This window comes from Lissotriton helveticus, chromosome 3_2 (assembly GCF_964261635.1).
Source record: "Lissotriton helveticus chromosome 3_2, aLisHel1.1, whole genome shotgun sequence".
Classification (NCBI taxonomy): Eukaryota; Metazoa; Chordata; class Amphibia; order Caudata; family Salamandridae; genus Lissotriton; species Lissotriton helveticus.
The window spans coordinates 413,708,300-413,736,221 of record NC_136062.1 but is presented as its reverse complement, the minus strand read 5'-3'; positions in this window follow the sequence as shown (position 1 = coordinate 413,736,221).

Sequence of the window (27,922 nt, the reverse complement as noted above, 5' to 3'; positions counted from 1 at the left end):
TGACACATGACATCACATGACACATGACATCACATGGCAACACATGACACATGACGGCACATGACACATGACGATACATGACACATGACACCACATGACACCACATGACACATGATATCACATGACAACACATGACACATGACATCACATGACACATGACGATACATGACACATGACACCACAAAACACATGACACCACATGACACATGACACGTGATGACACATGACACCATATGACACATGATGACACATGACACCACATGACACATGACATCACATGACACATGACACCACATGACACATGACATCACATGACAACACATGACACATGATGATACATGACACATGACATCACATGACACGTGATGACACATGACACCACATGACAACACATGACACATGATTGTTTGGAGTGTTTACAGACAGTTGACAGCCAATTAACATTCAGCTCGTGCTCGGGGAGGTACAGATTACAGTAAGCTTACAGTAAGCTTACTGTGCTTGTACAGTACTCGTACTCTGCAGTTTTTTGTAAAAAAAAATAATGGGGGGCCTTGTGGGTCCTTGTGGGATCCCTGAGCAGGCCTAGGGGGTCAGGGGGTTTCTACCCTGCCCCCTTTTTGCGTTCTACTTGTTTGTTTTTCTGCTTTCTTGTGCCTCAGTCTACCGAGGCACAAGATGGCGGCCAACACTTCCTGGTTTGGAGTGTTGACAGACAGTTGATAGCCAATTAGCATTCAGCTCGCGCAGGTACATAGTACAGTAAGCTTACAGTAAGCTTACAGGACTCGTATGGTACTCGTCCCCCGTGGTTTTTGTCCCCCCAAAAATTTGGGGGGGGGCCTTTGGGGTCCTTGTAAAACACCCAGAGCAGGCCTAGGGGGCAGGGTGTTTCTACCCTGCCCCCTTTTTGCATTTTACACGTTTGTTTTTGTGCTTTCTTGTGCCTCAGTCTACCGAGCCACAAGATGGCTGCCAACACTTTCTGGTTGGAGTATTGACAGACAGTTGACAGCCAATTAGCATTCAGCTCGTGCTCGGAAAGGTACAGAGTACAGTAAGCTTTTAGTAATATTACAGTAAGCTCCTCTAGATATATACATTTTTTGACACATGACATATGACTCCACATGATACATGACACATGACACCACATGACACATGACACCACATGACACATGACATCACATGACAACACATGACACATGACATCATGACACATGACGATACATGACACATGACACCACATGTCACCACATGACATATGACATCACATGACACATGACATCACATGACACATGACGATACATGACACATGACACATGACACCACATGATACCTCATGACACATGACACCACGTGACACAAGACACATGATGACACATGACACCACATGATACCACATGACACATGATGATACATGACACATGACACCACATGACACATGACATCACATGACACATGATGATACATGACACATGACACCACATGACACCTCATGACACATGACACCACATGAAACAAGACATGTGATGACACCACGTGACAACACATGACACATGATGAAACATGACACCACATGACACATGACATCACATGACACCACATGACACATGGCAACACATGACACATGACATCACATGACACATGATACCACATGACACATGACATCACATGACAACACATGACACATGACACATGACACCACATGACACATGACATCACATGACAACACATGACACATGACATCACATGACACATGACGATACATGACACATGACACCACATGACACATGACAACACATGACACATGACACATGACATCACATGACATATGACGATACATGACACATGACACATGACACCACATGACACCTCATGACACATGACACCACGTGACACAAGACACGTGATGACACATGACACCACAAGACAACACATGACACATGACGACACATGACACATGACATCACATGACACATGACACCACATGACACATGACATCACATGACAACACATGACACATGACATCACATGACACATGACGATACATGACACATGACACCACATGACACCACATGACACATGACATCACATGACAACACATGACACATGACATCACATGACACATGAAGATACATTAAACATGACACGTGATGACACATGACACCATATGACACATGATGACACATGACACCACATGACACATGACATCACATGACACATGACACCACATGACACATGACATCACATGACAACACATGACACATGACATCACATGACGATACATGACACATGACGCCACATGACACATGACATCACATGACACATTACACCACATGACACATGACATCACATGACAACACATGACACATGACATCACATGACACATGACGATACATGACACATGACACCACATGACACTTGGCAACACATGACACATGACACCGCATGACACATGACATCACATGACACATGACACCACATGACACATGACATCACATGACAACACATGACACATGACATCACATGATACATGACAACACATGACACATGACATCACATGACACATGACACATGATGATACATGACACATGACACCACATGTCACCACATGACATATGACATCACATGACACATGACGATACATGACACATGACACCACATGACACCTCATGACACATGACACCACATGACACATTCAGCTCATGACACCACGTGACAATACATGACACATGATGACACATGACACCACATGACACATGACATCACATGACACCACATGACACATGACAACACATGACACATGACATCACATGACACATGACACCACATGACACATGACATCACATGACAACACATGACACATGACACATGACGATACATGACACATGATACCACATGACACATGACAACACATGACACATGACATCACATGACACATGACGATACATGACACGTGACACCACATGACACATGACACATCACATGACGATACATGACACATGACACATGATACCACATGACACTTCATGACACCACGTGACACAAGACACGTGATGACACATGACACCACAAGACAACACATGACACATGATGACACATGACGACACATGACACATGACATCACATGACACATGACATCACATGACACATGACATCACATGGCAACACATGACACATGACGGCAAATGACACATGACGATACATGACACATGACACCACATGACACCACATGACACATGATATCACATGACAACACATGACACATGACATCACATGACACATGACGATACATGACACATGACACCACAAAACACATGACACCACATGACACATGACACGTGATGACACATGACACCATATGACACATGATGACACATGACACCACATGACACATGACATCACATGACACATGACACCACATGACACATGACATCACATGACAACACATGACACATGACGATACATGACACATGACACCACATGACACTTGGCACCACATGACACATGACACATGACACCGCATGACACATGACATCACATGACACATGACACCACATGACACATGACATCACATGACAACACATGACACATGACATCACATGACACATGACACTATATGATACATGACACCACATGATACGTGACACCACATGACACATGACACGTGATGACACATGATACCATATGACAACACATGACACATGATGACACATGATATCACATGGACCACATGATGACACATGACAACACATGATGACAAATGACACCACATGACACCACATGACACATGACGACACATGACATATGACACCACATGACACATGACACATGACAGCACATGACAGCACATGACACATGACACCACTTGACACATGACACATGACATGTCACCACATGACACCACATGACAACATATGACACATGATGACATATGACACATGACACCACATGACACATGACACCATATGACACATGACATCACATGACAACACATGACACATGATATCACATGACACATGACGATACATGACATGACACCACATGTCACCACATGACACATGACACATGACACATGACACCACATGACACCTCATGACACATGACATCACATGACATATGACACCACATGACACATGAAAACATATGACACATGACATCACATGACACATGACACCACATGACACATGACACCACATGACACATGACACGTAATGACACGACACCACATGACATCACATGACACATGACGTCACATGGCAACACATGATGACACATGACACCACATGACACCACATGACACATGACATCACATGACACATGACACCACATGACACATGACATCACATGACACATGACACGTGATGACACATGACACACATGACACCACAAAATTTGGGGGGGGGCCTTTGGGGTCCTTGTGAAACACCCAGAGCAGGCCTAGGGGGCAGGGTGTTTCTACCCTGCCCCCTTTTTGCATTTTACATGTTTGTTTTTCTGCTTTCTTGTGCCTCAGTCTACCGAGGCACAAGATGGCAGCCAACACTTTCTGGTTTGGAGTATTGACAGACAGTTGACAGCCAATTAGCATTCAGCTCGTGCTCGGAAAGGTACAGAGTACAGTAAGCTTACAGTAATCTTACAGTAAGCTCCTCTAGATATATACATTTTTTGAAACATGACATATGACTCCACATGACCCATGACACCACATGACTCATGACATCATGTCAATACATGACACCACATGACACATGATGATACATGACACATGACAACACATGTCACCACATGACACATGACATCACATGACACATGACATCACATGACACATGACACATGACACATGACACCACATGACACCTCGTGACACATGACACCATGTGACACAAGACACGTGATGACTCATGACACCACATGACAACACATGACACATGACATCACATGACACATGACGATACATGACACATGACACCACATGACCCATGACACCACATGACAACACATGACACATGACATCACATGACACATGACGATACATGACACATGATACCAAATGACACCACATGACACATGACATCTCAGGATAACATATGACACATGACATCACATGACACATGACAATACATGACGATACATGACACATGACACCACATGACACATGACACCACATGACCCATGACATCACATGACACATGACAATACAGGACACATGACACCACATGACACATGACACCACATGACATGTGATGACACATGACACCACATGACACATGACATCACATGACAACACATGACATCACATGACACATGATGATACATTAAACATGACACGTGATGACACATGACACCATATGACACATGATGACACATGACACCACATGACACATGACATCACATGACACATGACACCACATGACACATGACATCACATGACAACACATGACACATGACATCACATGACACATGACGATACATGACGAATGACACCACATGACACTTGGCAACACATGACACATGACACCGCATGACAAATGACATCACATGACACATGACACCACATGACACATGACATCACATGACAACACATGACACATGACATCACATGATACATGACAACACATGACACATGACATCACATGACACATGACACATGATGATACATGACACATGACACCACATGTCACCACATGACACATGACATCACATGACACATGACGATACATGACACATGACACCACATGACACCTCATGACACATGACACCACATGACACATTCAGCTCATGACACCACGTGACAATACATGACACATGATGACACATGACATCACATGACACATGACATCACATGGCACCACATGACACATGACAACACATGACACATGACATCACATGACACATGACACCACATGACAACACATGACACATGACACATGACGATACATGACACATGATACCACATGACACATGACACCACATGACACATGACATCACATGACAACACATGACACATGACATCACATGACACATGACGATACATGACACGTGACACCACATGACACATGACACATCACATGACGATACATGACACATGACACATGATACCACAAGACAACACATGACACATGACGATTCATGACACATGACATCACATGACACATGACACCACATGACATATGACATCACATGACAACACATGACACATATTGAGGTCGGGAAGGAGTAATCTTGATAGGAAGGGTTAGAAACAAAGGTACATAGTGGTTCACTGGATAATCATAATACCGTGATTCATTTTGAGTAATAGACATGACATGTTTTTGTAGTAGAATGTTATAGTTATATTGATAAACGTGAAAACTTTGTGTTAACAGTTGGGTAATTACATTGTTTTGTGATCATTTACAGTGACCCCCGAAGAAGGGCGCGACAGCCCGAAATGCATTGGGTGATTTTATTTGAATAAACACTGCCTTGAAAGAATTCATGTATCTATCATGTTCTTGGAAAAGTCCAGAGTGACACCATTTGAACAGTAGAAATTTGCAAATAACATGTACACGGAGCGTGTGGTCCCGTCTCTACAAAAGTGGATAAAAAATGATAAAACGGATAATAATGGATTAAAATGATAAAAGTTGGAAAAAGCTGGCCAAAGATGGCATAGCGCTGTGCATTTGCTGGGGACTGGACACAGTCCCACTCCTTTTGATGTTAGTACCCAGTGCCCTTGGGCGGGGCACTTCAGTTAATAGCACGCATGCAAAGAAAAATGTTGGACTAAATTACTGGTTTGAAATTGAAGCACAGGTGTGCGTCCTGACTCCACAAAAACGCATCTTAACTTTTGCCCAAAACCAGGACTGCACCCAAGATGAAGGAACGAATATGGAACAATCGTCGAGTCCACACGCAAGATATATCACCGTGGTTCAGGAAAGAAGCAGTGAAACAATGAGCAATGAAAGACTGTTCTTTATATATAATACACAAGCACGTTTATCTTCACGTTTATTAAGGGACTGGGTACAATCTCGGTGTGTGATTATAGGGAGTCCCAGTGGGCTTGACTTCAGGGTAGTGCACCATGGGAAATGAAGTCTTTTAGTAATATATATCAGGTGGAACCAATACTAGCACGGACTAAAATGGTACCTTTTTTCAAACAACTTTGGACCAATCAGGGTCACAGGCACGGAGGTGAAATACAGGGAGGGATTGTGGGATGTAACAGGCTGGCGCAGTAAGCAGTGGCAGATTCTGTTTGTTTGCTTCCGATTGTGAATGGCAGGTATGTGACATTTAAGGGTTCAGACCAACGAATTTATAATATGGAGGGAGGTGTTTTTTTAGCGGATGTTTAGTGCCGGTAAAATAGCGCAGAAGGTTTCTATACCGCTAGTCAAAAAACGAGTGAAAAAATAAGTGAGTGAAATGTGCTATTACATGGGGTTTCCGTTATAGTTACCAGGGGCAGAAACAAACAGTCACTTTCTAGCTTTTGAATAGAACGTTGCTTTAGATACATAGCAATGTGAAATCTGCATGATGAGGGATTGATGGAGGATACTGGGTGGCATAGCAGAATATTGAGGTCGGGAAGGAGTAATCTTGATAGGAAGGGTTAGAAACAAAGGTACATAGTGGTTCACTGGATAATCATAATACCGTGATTCATTTTGAGTAATAGACATGACATGTTTTTGTAGTAGAATGTTATAGTTATATTGATAAACGTGAAAACTTTGTGTTAACAGTTGGGTAATTATATTGTTTTGTGATCATTTACAGTGACCCCCGAAGAAGGGCGCGACAGCCCGAAATGCATTGGGTGATTTTATTTGAATAAACACTGCCTTGAAAGAATTCATGTATCTATCATGTTCTTGGAAAAGTCCAGAGTGACACCATTTGAACAGTAGAAATTTGCAAATAACATGTACACGGAGCGTGTGGTCCCGTCTCTACAAAAGTGGATAAAAAATGATAAAACGGATAATAATGGATTAAAATGATAAAAGTTGGAAAAAGCTGGCCAAAGATGGCATAGCGCTGTGCATTTGCTGGGGACTGGACACAGTCCCACTCCTTTTAACACATGACACATGACACATGACGATACATGACACATGATACCACATGACACATGACACCACATGACACATGACATCACATGACAACACATGACACATGACATCACATGACACATGACGATACATGACACGTGACACCACATGACACATGACACATCACATGACGATACATGACACATGACACATGACACCACATGACACCTCATGACACCACGTGACACAAGACACGTGATGACACATGACACCACAAGACATCACATGACACATGATGATACATGACACATGACACCACATGACACCACATGACACATGACATCACATGACAACACATGACACATGACATCACATGACAAAAGACGATATATGACACATGACACCACAAAACACATGACACCACATGACACATGACACGTGATGACACATGACACCATATGACACATGATGACACATGACACCACATGACACATGACATCACAGGACACATGACACCACATGACACATGACATCACATGACAACACATGACACATGACATCACATGACACATGACGATACATGACACATGACACCACATGACACTTGGCACCACATGACACATGACACATGACACCGCATGACACATGACATCACATGACACATGACACCACATGACACATGACATCACATGACAACACATGACACATGACATCACATGACACATGACACTATATGATACATGACACCACATGATACATGACACCACATGACACATGACACGTGATGACACATGACACCATATGACAACACATGACACATGATGACACATGACGTCACATGGCACCACATGATGACACATGACAACACATGATGACAAATGACACCACATGACACATGACGACACATGACATATGACACCACATGACACATGACACATGACAGCACATGACAGCACATGACACATGACACCACTTGACACATGACACATGACATGTCACCACATGACACCACATGACAACACATGACACATGATGACATATGACACATGACACCACATGACACATGACACCATATGACACATTACATCACATGACAACACATGACACATGATATCACATGACACATGACGATACATGAGACATGACACCACATGTCACCACATGACACATGACATCACATGACACATGACACATGATACCACATGACACCTCATGACACATGACATCACATGACACATGACACCACATGACACATGACAACACATGACACATGACATCACATGACATATGACACCACATGACACATGACACCACATGACACATGACACGTAATGACACGACACCACATGACACCACATGACATCACATGACACATGACGTCACATGGCAACACATGATGACACATGACACCACATGACACCACATGACACATGACATCACATGACACATGACACCACATGACACATGACATCACATGACACATGACACGTGATGACACATGACACACATGACACCACAAAATTTGGGGGGGGGGCTTTGGGGTCCTTGTGAAACACCCAGAGCAGGCCTAGGGGGCAGGATGTTTCTACCCTGCCACCTTTTTGCATTTTACATGTTTGTTTTTCTGCTTTCTTGTGCCTCAGTCTACCGAGGCACAAGATGGCTGCCAACACTTTCTGGTTTGGAGTATTGACAGACAGTTACCAGCCAATTAGCATTCAGCTCATGCTCGGAAAGGTACAGAGTACAGTAAGCTTACAGTAATCTTACAGTAAGCTCCTCTAGATATATAAATTTTTTGAAACATGACATATGACTCCACATGACACATGACACCACATGACACATGACACCACATTGACACATGACATCATGTCAATACATGACACCACATGACACATGATGATACATGACACATGACACCACATGTCACCACATGACACATGACATCACATGACACATGACATCACATGACACATGACACATGACACATGACACCACATGACACCTCATGACACATGACACCATGTGACACAAGACACGTGATGACTCATGACATCACGACAACACATGACACATAACATCACATGACACATGACGATACATGACACATGACACCAAATGACCCATGACACCACATGACAACACATGACACATGACATCACATGACACATGACGATACATGACACATGATACCAAATGACACCACATGACACATGACATCTCAGGATAACATATGACACATGACATCACATGACACATGACAATACATGACGATACATGACACATGACACCACATGACACATGACACCACATGACCCATGACATCACATGACAACACATGACACATGACATCACATGACACATGACAATACAGGACACATGACACCACATGACACCACATGACACGTGATGACACATGACACCACATGGCACATGACATCACATGACACATGACACCACATGACACATGACAACACATGACACATGACATCACATGACACATGACACCACATGACACCACATGACACATGACACGTAATGACACGACACCACATGACACCACATGACATCACATGACACATGACGTCACATGGCAACACATGATGACACATGACACCACATGACACCACATGACACATGACATCACATGACACATGACACCACATGACACATGACATCACATGACATGTGATGACACATGACACACATGACACCACATGACACATGACGTGATGACACATGACAACACATGACACATGACATCACATGACACCACATGACACATGATGATACATGACACACAATACATGACACATGACACCACATGTCACCACATGACACATGACATCACATGACACATGACACCACATGACATCACATGACACAGGACGATACATGACACATGACACCTCATGACACATGACACCACATGACACAAGACATGTGATGATACATGACACCACGTGACAACACATGACACATGAGGACACATGACACCACATGACACATGACATCACATGACACCACATGACACATGACAACACATGACACATGACATCACATGACACATGACACCACATGACACATGACATCACATGACAACACATGACACATGACACATGACGATACATGACACATGACACCACATGACACATAACACCACATGACATCACATGACAACACATGACACATGACATCACATGACACATGACGATACATGACACATGACACCACATGACACATGACAACACATGACACATGATGACACATGATGACACATGACACTACATGACACATGACATCACATGACACATGACGCCCCATGACACATGACATCACATGTCATGTCACATGACACATGACACATGACACCACATGACACATGACACCACATGACACATGACACGTGATGACACATAACACCACATGACAACACATGACACATGATGACACATGACACCACATGACACCACATGACTGACAACACATGACATCACATGGCACTACATGATGACACATGACAACACATGATGACACATGACACCACATGACACCACAGGACACAAGATGACACATGATGACACATGACATATGACACCACATGACACATGACACATGACAGCACATGACAGCACATGACATATGACATCACATGACACATGACACCACATGACACATGACATCACATGACACGTGATGACACATGACACCACATGACAACACATGACACATGATTGTTTGGAGTGTTTACAGACAGTTGACAGCCAATTAACATTCAGCTTGTGCTCGGGGAGGTACAGATTACAGTAAGCTTACAGTAAGCTTACTGTGCTTGTACAGTACTCGTACTCTGCAGTTTTTGTAAAAAAAAATAATGGGGGGCCTTGTGGGTCCTTGTGGGATCCCTGAGCAGGCCTAGGGGGTCAGGGGGTTTCTACCCTGCCCCCTTTTTGCGTTCTACTTGTTTGTTTTTCTGCTTTCTTGTGCCTCAGTCTACCGAGGCACAAGATGGCGGCCAACACTTCCTGGTTTGGAGTGTTGACAGACAGTTGATAGCCAATTAGCATTCAGCTCGCGCAGGTACATAGTACAGTAAGCTTACAGTAAGCTTTCAGGACTCGTATGGTACTCGTCCCCCGTGGTTTTTGTCCCCCCAAAAATTTGGGGGGGGGCCTTTGGGGTCCTTGTAAAACACCCAGAGCAGGCCTAGGGGGCAGGGTGTTTCTACCCTGCCCCCTTTTTGCGTTTTACACGTTTGTTTTTGTGCTTTCTTGTGCCTCAGTCTACCGAGGCACAAGATGGCTGCCAACACTTTCTGGTTGGAGTATTGACAGACAGTTGACAGCCAATTAGCATTCAGCTCGTGCTCGGAAAGGTACAGAGTACAGTAAGCTTTTAGTAATATTACAGTAAGCTCCTCTAGATATATACATTTTTTGACACATGACATATGACTCCACATGATACATGACACATGACACCACATGACACATGACACCACATGACACATGACATCACATGACAACACATGACACATGACATCACGACACATGACGATACATGACACATGACACCACATGTCACCACATGACATATGACATCACATGACACATGACATCACATGACACATGACGATACATGACACATGACACATGACACCACATGATACCTCATGACACATGACACCACGTGACACAAGACACGTGATGACACATGACACCACATGACACATGATGATACATGACACATGACACCACATGACACATGACATCACATGACACATGATGATACATGACACATGACACCACATGACACCTCATGACACATGACACCACATGAAACAAGACATGTGATGACACCACGTGACAACACATGACACATGATGAAACATGACACCACATGACACATGACATCACATGACACCACATGACACATGGCAACACATGACACATGACATCACATGACACATGATACCACATGGCACATGACATCACATGACAACACATGACACATGACACATGACGATACATGACACATGATACCACATGACACCACATGACACATGACATCACATGACAACACATGACACATGACATCACATGACACATGACGATACATGACACATGACACCACATGACACATGACAACACATGACACATGACACATGACATCACATGACATATGACGATACATGACACATGACACATGACACCACATGACACCTCATGACACATGACACCACATGACACAAGACACGTGATGACACATGACACCACAAGACAACACATGACACATGACGACACATGACACATGACATCACATGACACATGACACCACATGACACATGACATCACATGACAACACATGACACATGACATCACATGACGATACATGACACATGACACCACATGACACCACATGACACATGACATCACATGACAACACATGACACATGACATCACATGACACATGACGATACATTAAACATGACACGTGATGACACATGACACCATATGACACATGATGACACATGACACCACATGACACATGACATCACATGACACATGTCACCACATGACATATGACATCACATGACACATGACGATACATGACACATGACACCACGTGACACAAGACACGTGATGACACAGAACACCACAAGACAACACATGACACATGACGACACATGACACATGACATCACATGACACATGACACCACATGACACATGACATCACATGACAACACATGACACATGACATCACATGACACATGACGATACATGACACATGACACCACATGACACCACATGACACATGACATCAAATGACAACACATGACACATGACATCACATGACACATGACGATACATTAAACATGACACGTGATGACACATGACACCATATGACACATGATGACACATGACACCACATGACACATGACATCACATGACACATGACACCACATGACACATGACATCACATGACAACACATGACACATGACATCACATGACACATGACGATACATGACACATGACACCACATGACACTTGGCAACACATGACACATGACACCACATGACACATGACATCACATGACACATGACACCACATGACACATGACATCACATGACAACACATGACACATGACATCACATGACACATGACGATACATGACACATGACACCACATGACACTTGGCAACACATGACACATGACACTGCATGACACATGACATCACATGACATATGACACCACATGACACATGACATCACATGACAACACATGACACATGACATCACATGATACATGACAACACATGACACATGACATCACATGACACATGACACATGATGATACATGACACATGACACCACATGTCACCACATGACACATGACATCACATGACACATGACGATACATGACACATGACACCACATGACACCTCATGACACATGACACCACATGACACATTCAGCTCATGACACCACGTGACAATACATGACACATGATGACACATGACACCACATGACACATGACATCACATGACACCACATGACACATGACAACACATGACACATGACATCACATGACACATGACACCACATGACACATGACATCACATGACAACACATGACACATGACACATGACGATACATGACACATGATACCACATGACACATGACAACACATGACACATGACATCACATGACACATGACGATACATGACACGTGACACCACATGACACATGACACATCACATGACGATACATGACACATGACATATGACACCACATGACACCTCATGACACCACGTGACACAAGACACGTGATGACACATGACACCACAAGACAACACATGACACATGATGACACATGACGACACATGACACATGACATCACATGACACATGACATCACATGACACATGACGGCACATGACACATGACGATACATGACACATGACACCACATGACACCACATGACACCACATGACACATGATATCACATGACAACACATGACACATGACATCACATGACACATGACGATACATGACACATGACACCACAAAACACATGACACCACATGACACATGACACGTGATGACACATGACACCATATGACACATGATGACACATGACACCACATGACACATGACATCACATGACACATGACACCACATGACACATGACATCACATGACAACACATGACACATGACGATACATGACACATGACACCACATGACACTTGGCACCACATGACACATGACACATGACACCGCATGACACATGACATCACATGACACATGACACCACATGACACATGACATCACATGACAACACATGACACATGACATCACATGACACATGACACTATATGATACATGACACCACATGATACGTGACACCACATGACACATGACACGTGATGACACATGACACCATATGACAACACATGACACATGATGACACATGACGTCACATGGACCACATGATGACACATGACAACACATGATGACAAATGACACCACATGACACCACATGACACATGACGACACATGACATATGACACCACATGACACATGACACATGACAGCACATGACACATGACACCACTTGACACATGACACATGACATGTCACCACATGACACCACATGACAACACATGACACATGATGACATATGACACATGACACCACATGACACATGACACCATATGACACATGACATCACATGACAACACATGACACATGATATCACATGACACATGACGATATATGACATGACACCACATGTCACCACATGACACATGACATCACATGACACATGACACATGACACCACATGACACCTCATGACACATGACATCACATGACATATGACACCACATGACACATGACAACACATGACACATGACATCACATAACACATGACACCACATGACACATGACACCACATGACACATGACACGTAATGACATGACACCACATGACATCACATGACACATGACGTCACATGGCAACACATGATGACACATGACACCACATGACACCACATGACACATGACATCACATGACACATGACACCACATGACACATGACATCACATGACACATGACACGTGATGACACATGACACACATGACACCACAAAATTTGGGGGGGGGCCTTTGGGGTCCTTGTGAAACACCCAGAGCAGGCCTAGGGGGCAGGGTGTTTCTACCCTGCCCCCTTTTTGCATTTTACATGTTTGTTTTTCTGCTTTCTTGTGCCTCAGTCTACCGAGGCACAAGATGGCAGCCAACACTTTCTGGTTTGGAGTATTGACAGACAGTTGACAGCCAATTAGCATTCAGCTCGTGCTCGGAAAGGTACAGAGTACAGTAAGCTTACAGTAATCTTACAGTAAGCTCCTCTAGATATATACATTTTTTGAAACATGACATATGACTCCACATGACACATGACACCACATGACACATGACATCATGTCAATACATGACACCACATGACACATGATGATACATGACACATGACAACACATGTCACCACATGACACATGACATCACATGACACATGACATCACATGACACATGACACATGACACATGACACCACATGACACCTCGTGACACATGACACCATGTGACACAAGACACGTGATGACTCATGACACCACATGATACATGACATCACATGACACATGACGATACATGACACATGACACCACATGACCCATGATACCACATGACAACACATGACACATGACATCACATGACACATGACGATACATGACACATGATACCAAATGACACCACATGACACATGACATCTCAGGATAACATATGACACATGACATCACATGACACATGACAATACATGACGATACATGACACATGACACCACATGACACATGACACCACATGACCCATGACATCACATGACACATGACAATACAGGACACATGACACCACATGACACATGACACCACATGACACGTGATGACACATGACACCACATGACACATGATGATACATGACACCACATGACACATGACATCACATGACACATGACACCACATGACACATGACAACACATGACACATGACATCACATGACACATGACACCACATGACACATGACACCACATGACACATGACACGTAATGACACGACACCACATGACACCACATGACATCACATGACACATGACGTCACATGGCAACACATGATGACACATGACACCACATGACACCACATGACACATGACATCACATGACACATGACACCACATGACACATGACATCACATGACACATGACACGTGATGACACATGACACACATGACACCACATGACACATGACATCACATGACACATAACACCACATGACATCATATGACACAGGATGATACATGACACATGACACCACATGACACCTCATGACACATGACACCACATGACACAAGACATGTGATGACACATGACACCACGTGGCAACACATGACACATGATGACACATGACACCACATGACACATGACATCACATGACACATGACACCACATGACACATGACATCACATGACAACACATGACACATACCACATGATACATGACACATGACACCACATGACACATGACACCACATGACACATGACATCACATGACAACACATGACACATGACATCACATGACACATGACGATACATGACACATGACACCACATGACACATGACAACACATGACACGTGATGACACATGACACCACATGACACCACATGACACATGATGACACATGACACCACATGACACATGACATCACATGACACATGACACCCCATGACACATGACATCACATGTCATGTCACATGACATATGACACTACATGACACATGACACCACATGACACATGACACCACATGACACATGACACGTGATGACACATAACACCACATGACAACACATGACACATGATGACACATGACAACACATGATGACACATGACACCACATGACACCACAGGACACAAGATGACACATGATGACACATGACATATGACACCACATGACACATGACACATGACAGCACATGACAGCACATGACACATGACATCACATGACACATGACACCACATGACACATGACATCACATGACACGTGATGACACATGACACCACATGACAACACATGACAAATGATTGTTTGGAGTGTTTACAGACAGTTGACAGCCAATTAACATTCAGCTCGTGCTCGGGAAGGTACAGATTACAGTAAGCTTACAGTAAGCTTACTGTGCTTGTACAGTACTCGTACTCTGCAGTTTTTGTAAAAAAAAATAATGGGGGGCCTTGTGGGTCCTTGTGGGATCCCTGAGCAGGCCTAGGGGGTCAGGGGGTTTCTACCCTGCCCCCTTTTTGCGTTCTACTTGTTTGTTTTTCTGCTTTCTTGTGCCTCAGTCTACCGAGGCACAAGATGGCGGCCAACACTTCCTGGTTTGGAGTGTTGACAGACAGTTGATAGCCAATTAGCATTCAGCTCGCGCAGGTACATAGTACAGTAAGCTTACAGTAAGCTTACAGGACTCGTATGGTACTCGTCCCCCGTGGTTTTTGTCCCCCCAAAAATTTGGGAGGGGCCTTTGGGGTCCTTGTGAAACACCCAGAGCAGGCCTAGGGGGCAGGGTGTTTCTACCCTGCCCCCTTTTTGCATTTTACACGTTTGTTTTTCTGCTTTCTTGTACCTCAGTCTACCGAGGCACAAGATGGCTGCCAACACTTTCTGGTTGGAGTATTGACAGACAGTTGACAGCCAATTAGCATTCAGCTCATGCTCGGAAAGGTACAGAGTACAGTAAGCTTTTAGTAATATTACAGTAAGCTCCTCTAGATATATACATTTTTTGACACATGACATATGACTCCACATGATACATGACACATGACACCACATGACACATGACACCACATGACACATGACATCACATGACAACACATGACACATGACATCACGACACATGATGATACATGACACATGACACCACATGTCACCACATGACACATGACATCACATGACACATGACATCACATGACACATGATGATACATGACACATGACACATGACACCACATGATACCTCATGACACATGACACCACGTGACACAAGACACGTGATGACACATGACACCACATGACACCACATGACACATGATGATACATGACACATGACACCACATGACACATGACATCACATGACACATGACGATACATGACACATGACACCACATGACACCTCATGACACATGACACCACATGACACAAGACATGTGATGACACCACGTGACAACACATGACACATGATGACACATGACACCACATGACACATGACATCACATGACACCACATGACAACACATAACACATGACATCACATGACACATGACACCACATGACACATGACATCACATGACAACACATGACACATGACGATACATGACACATGATACCACATGACACATGACACCACATGACACATGACATCACATGACAACACATGACACATGACATCACATGACACATGACGATACATGACACATGACACCACATGACACATGACAACACATGACACATGACACATGACATCACATGACACATGACGATACATGACACATGACACCACATGACACCTCATGACACATGACACCATGTGACACAAGACACGTGATGACACATGACACCACAAGACAACACATGACACATGACGACACATGACACATGACATCACATGACACATGACACCACATGACACATGACATCACATGACAACACATGACACATGACATCACATGACACATGACGATACATGACACATGACATCACATGACACCACATGACACATGACATCACATGACAACACATGACACATGACATCACATGACACATGACAATACATTAAACATGACACGTGATAACACATGACACCATATGACACATGACACATGACACCACATGACACATGACATCACATGACACCACATGACACATGACATCACATGACAACACATGACACATGACATCACATGACACATGACGATACATGACACATGACACCACATGACACTTGGCAACACATGACACTGCATGACATATGACATCACATGACACATGACACCACATGACACATGACATCACATGACAACACATGACACATGACATCACATGATACATAACAACACATGACACATGATATCACATGACACATGATGATACATGACACATGACACCACATGTCACCACATGACACATGACATCACATGACACATGACGATACATGACACATGACACCACATGACACCTCATGACACATGACACCACATGACACATTCAGCTCATGACATCACGTGACAATACATGACACATGATGACACATGACACCACATGACACATGACATCACATGACACCACATGACACATGACAACACATGACACATGACATCACATGACACATGACACCACATGACACATGACATCACATTACAACACATGACACATGACACATGACGATACATGACACATGATAAAACATGACACATGACATCACATGACAACACATGACACATGACATCACATGACACATGACGATACATGACACATGACACCACATGACACATGACACATCACATGACACATGACGATACATGACACATGACACATGACACCACATGACACCTCATGACACCATGTGACACAAGACACGTGATGACACATGACACCACAAGACAACACATGACACATGATGACACATGACGACACATGACACATGACATCACATGACACATGACATCACATGACACATGACATCACATGACACCATATGACACATGACATCACATGATACATGATGATACATGACACATGACACCACAAAACACATGACACCACATGACACATGACACATGATGACACATGACACCATATGACACATGATGACACATGACACCACATGACACATGACATCACATGACACATGACACCATATGACACATGACATCACATGACAACACATGACACATGACAATACATGACACATGACACCACGTGACACTTGGCACCACATGACACATGACACCGCATGACACATGACATCACATGACACATGACACCACATGACACATGACATCACATGACAACACATGACACATGACATCACATGACACATGACACTATATGATACATGACACCACATGATACGTGACACCACATGACACATGACACGTGATGACACATGACACCATATGACAACACATGACACATGATGACACATGACATCACATGGCACCACATGATGACACATGACAACACATGATGACAATTGACACCAAATGACACCACATGACACATGACGACACATGACATATGACACCACATGACACATGACACATGACAGCACGTGACAGCACATGACACATGATACCACTTGACACATGACACATGACATGTCACCACATGACACCACATGACAACACATGACACATGATGACATATGACACATGACACCACATGACACATGACACCATATGACACATGACATCACATGACAACACATGACACATGACATCACATGACACATGACGATACATGAGACATGACACCACATGTCACCACATGACACATGACATCACATGACACATGACACCACATGACACCTCATGACATCACATGACACATGACACCACATGACACATGACAACACATGACACATGACATCACATGACACATGACACCACATGACACATAACACCACATGACACATGACACGTAATGACACGACACCACATGACACCACATGACATCAAATGACACATGGCGTCACATGGCAACACATGATGACACATGACACCACATGACACCACATGACACATGACATCACATGACACATGACACCACATGACACATGACATCACATGACATATGACACGTGATGATACATAACACCACATGACAACACATGACACATGATGACACATGACACCACATGACACCACATGACTGACAATACATGATATCACATGGCACTACATGATGACACATGACAACACATGATGACACATGACACCACATGATACGTGACACCACATGACACATGACACGTGATGACACATGACACCATATGACAACACATGACACATGATGACACATGACACCACATGTCACCACATGACATCACATGACACATGACACCGCATGACAAATGACATCACATGACACATGACACCACATGACACATGACATCACATGACAACACATGACACATGACATCACATGATACATGACAACACATGACACATGACATCACATGACACATGACACATGATGATACATGACACATGACACCACATGTCACCACATGACACATGACATCACATGACACATGACGATACATGACACATGACACCACATGACACCTCATGACACATGACACCACATGACACATTCAGCTCATGACACCACGTGACAATACATGACACATGATGACACATGACATCACATGACACATGACATCACATGGCACCACATGACACATGACAACACATGACACATGACATCACATGACACATGACACCACATGACAACACATGACACATGACACATGACGATACATGACACATGATACCACATGACACATGACACCACATGACACATGACATCACATGACAACACATGACACATGACATCACATGACACATGACGATACATGACACGTGACACCACATGACACATGACACATCACATGACGATACATGACACATGACACATGATACCACAAGACAACACATGACACATGACGATTCATGACACATGACATCACATGACACATGACACCACATGACATATGACATCACATGACAACACATGACACATATTGAGGTCGGGAAGGAGTAATCTTGATAGGAAGGGTTAGAAACAAAGGTACATAGTGGTTCACTGGATAATCATAATACCGTGATTCATTTTGAGTAATAGACATGACATGTTTTTGTAGTAGAATGTTATAGTTATATTGATAAACGTGAAAACTTTGTGTTAACAGTTGGGTAATTACATTGTTTTGTGATCATTTACAGTGACCCCCGAAGAAGGGCGCGACAGCCCGAAATGCATTGGGTGATTTTATTTGAATAAACACTGCCTTGAAAGAATTCATGTATCTATCATGTTCTTGGAAAAGTCCAGAGTGACACCATTTGAACAGTAGAAATTTGCAAATAACATGTACACGGAGCGTGTGGTCCCGTCTCTACAAAAGTGGATAAAAAATGATAAAACGGATAATAATGGATTAAAATGATAAAAGTTGGAAAAAGCTGGCCAAAGATGGCATAGCGCTGTGCATTTGCTGGGGACTGGACACAGTCCCACTCCTTTTAACACATGACACATGACACATGACGATACATGACACATGATACCACATGACACATGACACCACATGACACATGACATCACATGACAACACATGACACATGACATCACATGACACATGACGATACATGACACGTGACACCACATGACACATGACACATCACATGACGATACATGACACATGACACATGACACCACATGACACCTCATGACACCACGTGACACAAGACACGTGATGACACATGACACCACAAGACATCACATGACACATGATGATACATGACACATGACACCACATGACACCACATGACACATGACATCACATGACAACACATGACACATGACATCACATGACAAATGACGATATATGACACATGACACCACAAAACACATGACACCACATGACACATGACACGTGATGACACATGACACCATATGACACATGACACGTGATGACACATGACACCACATGACACCACATGACACATGATGATACATGACACATGACACCACATGACACATGACATCACATGACACATGATGATATATGACACATGACACCACATGACACCTCATGACACATGACACCACATGAAACAAGACATGTGATGACACCACGTGACAACACATGACACATGATGAAACATGACACCACATGACACATGACGTCACATGACACCACATGACACATGGCAACACATGACACATGACATCACATGACACATGATACCACATGACACATGACATCACATGACAACACATGACACATGACACATGACACCACATGACACATGACATCACATGACAACACATGACACATGACATCACATGACACATGACGATACATGACACATGACACCACATGACACATGACAACACATGACACATGACACATGACATCACATGACATATGACGATACATGACACATGACACATGACACCACATGACACCTCATGACACATGACACCACGTGACACAAGACACGTGATGACACATGACACCACAAGACAACACATGACACATGACGACACATGACACATGACATCACATGACACATGACACCACATGACACATGACATCACATGACAACACATGACACATGACATCACATGACACATGACGATACATGACACATGACACCACATGACACCACATGACACATGACATCACATGACAACACATGACACATGACATCACATGACACATGACGATACATTAAACATGACACGTGATGACACATGACACCATATGACACATGATGACACATGACACCACATGACACATGACATCACATGACACATGACACCACATGACACATGACATCACATGACAACACATGACACATGACATCACATGACACATGACGATACATGACACATGACACCACATGACACTTGGCAACACATGACACATGACGCCACATGACACATGACATCACATGACACATTACACCACATGACACATGACATCACATGACAACACATGACACATGACATCACATGACACATGACGATACATGACACATAACACCACATGACACTTGGCAAGACATGACACATGACACCGCATGACACATGACATCACATGACACATGACACCACATGACACATGACATCACATGACAACACATGACACATGACATCACATGATACATGACAACACATGACACATGACATCACATGACACATGACACATGATGATACATGACACATGACACCACATGTCACCACATGACACATGACATCACATGACACATGACGATACATGACACATGACACCACATGACACCTCATGACACATGACACCACATGACACATTCAGCTCATGACACCACGTGACAATACATGACACATGATGACACATGACACCACATGACACATGACATCACATGACACCACATGACACATGACAACACATGACACATGACATCACATGACACATGACACCACATGACACATGACATCACATGACAACATATGACACATGACACATGACGATACATGACACATGATACCACATGACACATGACAACACATGACACATGACATCACATGACACATGACGATACATGACACGTGACACCACATGACACATGACACATCACATGACGATACATGACACATGACACATGATACCACATGACACCTCATGACACCACGTGACACAAGACACGTGATGACACATGACACCACAAGACAACACATGACACATGATGACACATGACGACACATGACACATGACATCACATGACACATGACATCACATGACACATGACATCACATGGCAACACATGACACATGACGGCACATGACACATGACGATACATGACACATGACACCACATGCCACCACATGACACATGATATCACATGACAACACATGACACATGACATCACATGACACATGACGATACATGACACATGACACCACAAAACACATGACACCACATGACACATGACACGTGATGACACATGACACCATATGACACATGATGACACATGACACCACATGACACATGACATCACATGACACATGACACCACATGACACATGACATCACATGACAACACATGACACATGACGATACATGACACATGACATCACATGACACATGATGACACATGACACCACATGACAACACATGACACATGATTGTTTGGAGTGTTTACAGACAGTTGACAGCCAATAACATTCAGCTCGTGCTCGGGGAGGTACAGATTACAGTAAGCTTACAGTAAGCTTACTGTGCTCGTACAGTACTCGTACTCTGCAGTTTTTGTAAAAAAAAATAATGGGGGGCCTTGTGGGTCCTTGTGGGATCCCTGAGCAGGCCTAGGGGGTCAGGGGGTTTCTACCCTGCCCCCTTTTTGCATTCTACTTGTTTGTTTTTCTGCTTTCTTGTGCCTCAGTCTACCGAGGCACAAGATGGCGGCCAACACTTCCTGGTTTGGAGTGTTGACAGACAGTTGATAGCCAATTAGCATTCAGCTCGCGCAGGTACATAGTACAGTAAGCTTACAGTAAGCTTACAGGACTCGTATGGTACTCGTCCCCCGTGGTTTTTGTCCCCCCAAAAATTTGGGGGGGGGCCTTTGGGGTCCTTGTAAAACACCCAGAGCAGGCCTAGGGGGCAGGGTGTTTCTACCCTGCCCCCTTTTTGCGTTTTACACGTTTGTTTTTGTGCTTTCTTGTGCCTCAGTCTACCGAGCCACAAGATGGCTGCCAACACTTTCTGGTTGGAGTATTGACAGACAGTTGACAGCCAATTAGCATTCAGCTCGTGCTCGGAAAGGTACAGAGTACAGTAAGCTTTTAGTAATATTACAGTAAGCTCCTCTAGATATATACATTTTTTGACACATGACATATGACTCCACATGATACATGACACATGACACCACATGACACATGACACCACATGACACATGACATCACATGACAACACATGACACATGACATCATGACACATGACGATACATGACACATGACACCACATGTCACCACATGACATATGACATCACATGACACATGACATCACATGACACATGACGATACATGACACATGACACATGACACCACATGATACCTCATGACACATGACACCACGTGACACAAGACACGTGATGACACATGACACCACATGACACCACATGACACATGATGATACATGACACATGACACCACATGACACATGACATCACATGACACATGATGATACATGACACATGACACCACATGACACCTCATGACACATGACACCACATGAAACAAGACATGTGATGACACCACGTGACAACACATGACACATGATGAAACATGACACCACATGACACATGACATCACATGACACCACATGACACATGGCAACACATGACACATGACATCACATGACACATGATACCACATGACACATGACATCACATGACAACACATGACACATGACACATGACACCACATGACACATGACATCACATGACAACACATGACACATGACATCACATGACACATGACGATACATGACACATGACACCACATGACACATGACAACACATGACACATGACACATGACATCACATGACATATGACGATACATGACACATGACACATGACACCACATGACACCTCATGACACATGACACCACGTGACACAAGACACGTGATGACACATGACACCACAAGACAACACATGACACATGACGACACATGACACATGACATCACATGACACATGACACCACATGACACATGACATCACATGACAACACATGACACATGACATCACATGACACATGACGATACATGACACATGACACCACATGACACCACATGACACATGACATCACATGACAACACATGACACATGACATCACATGACACATGACGATACATTAAACATGACACGTGATGACACATGACACCATATGACACATGATGACACATGACAC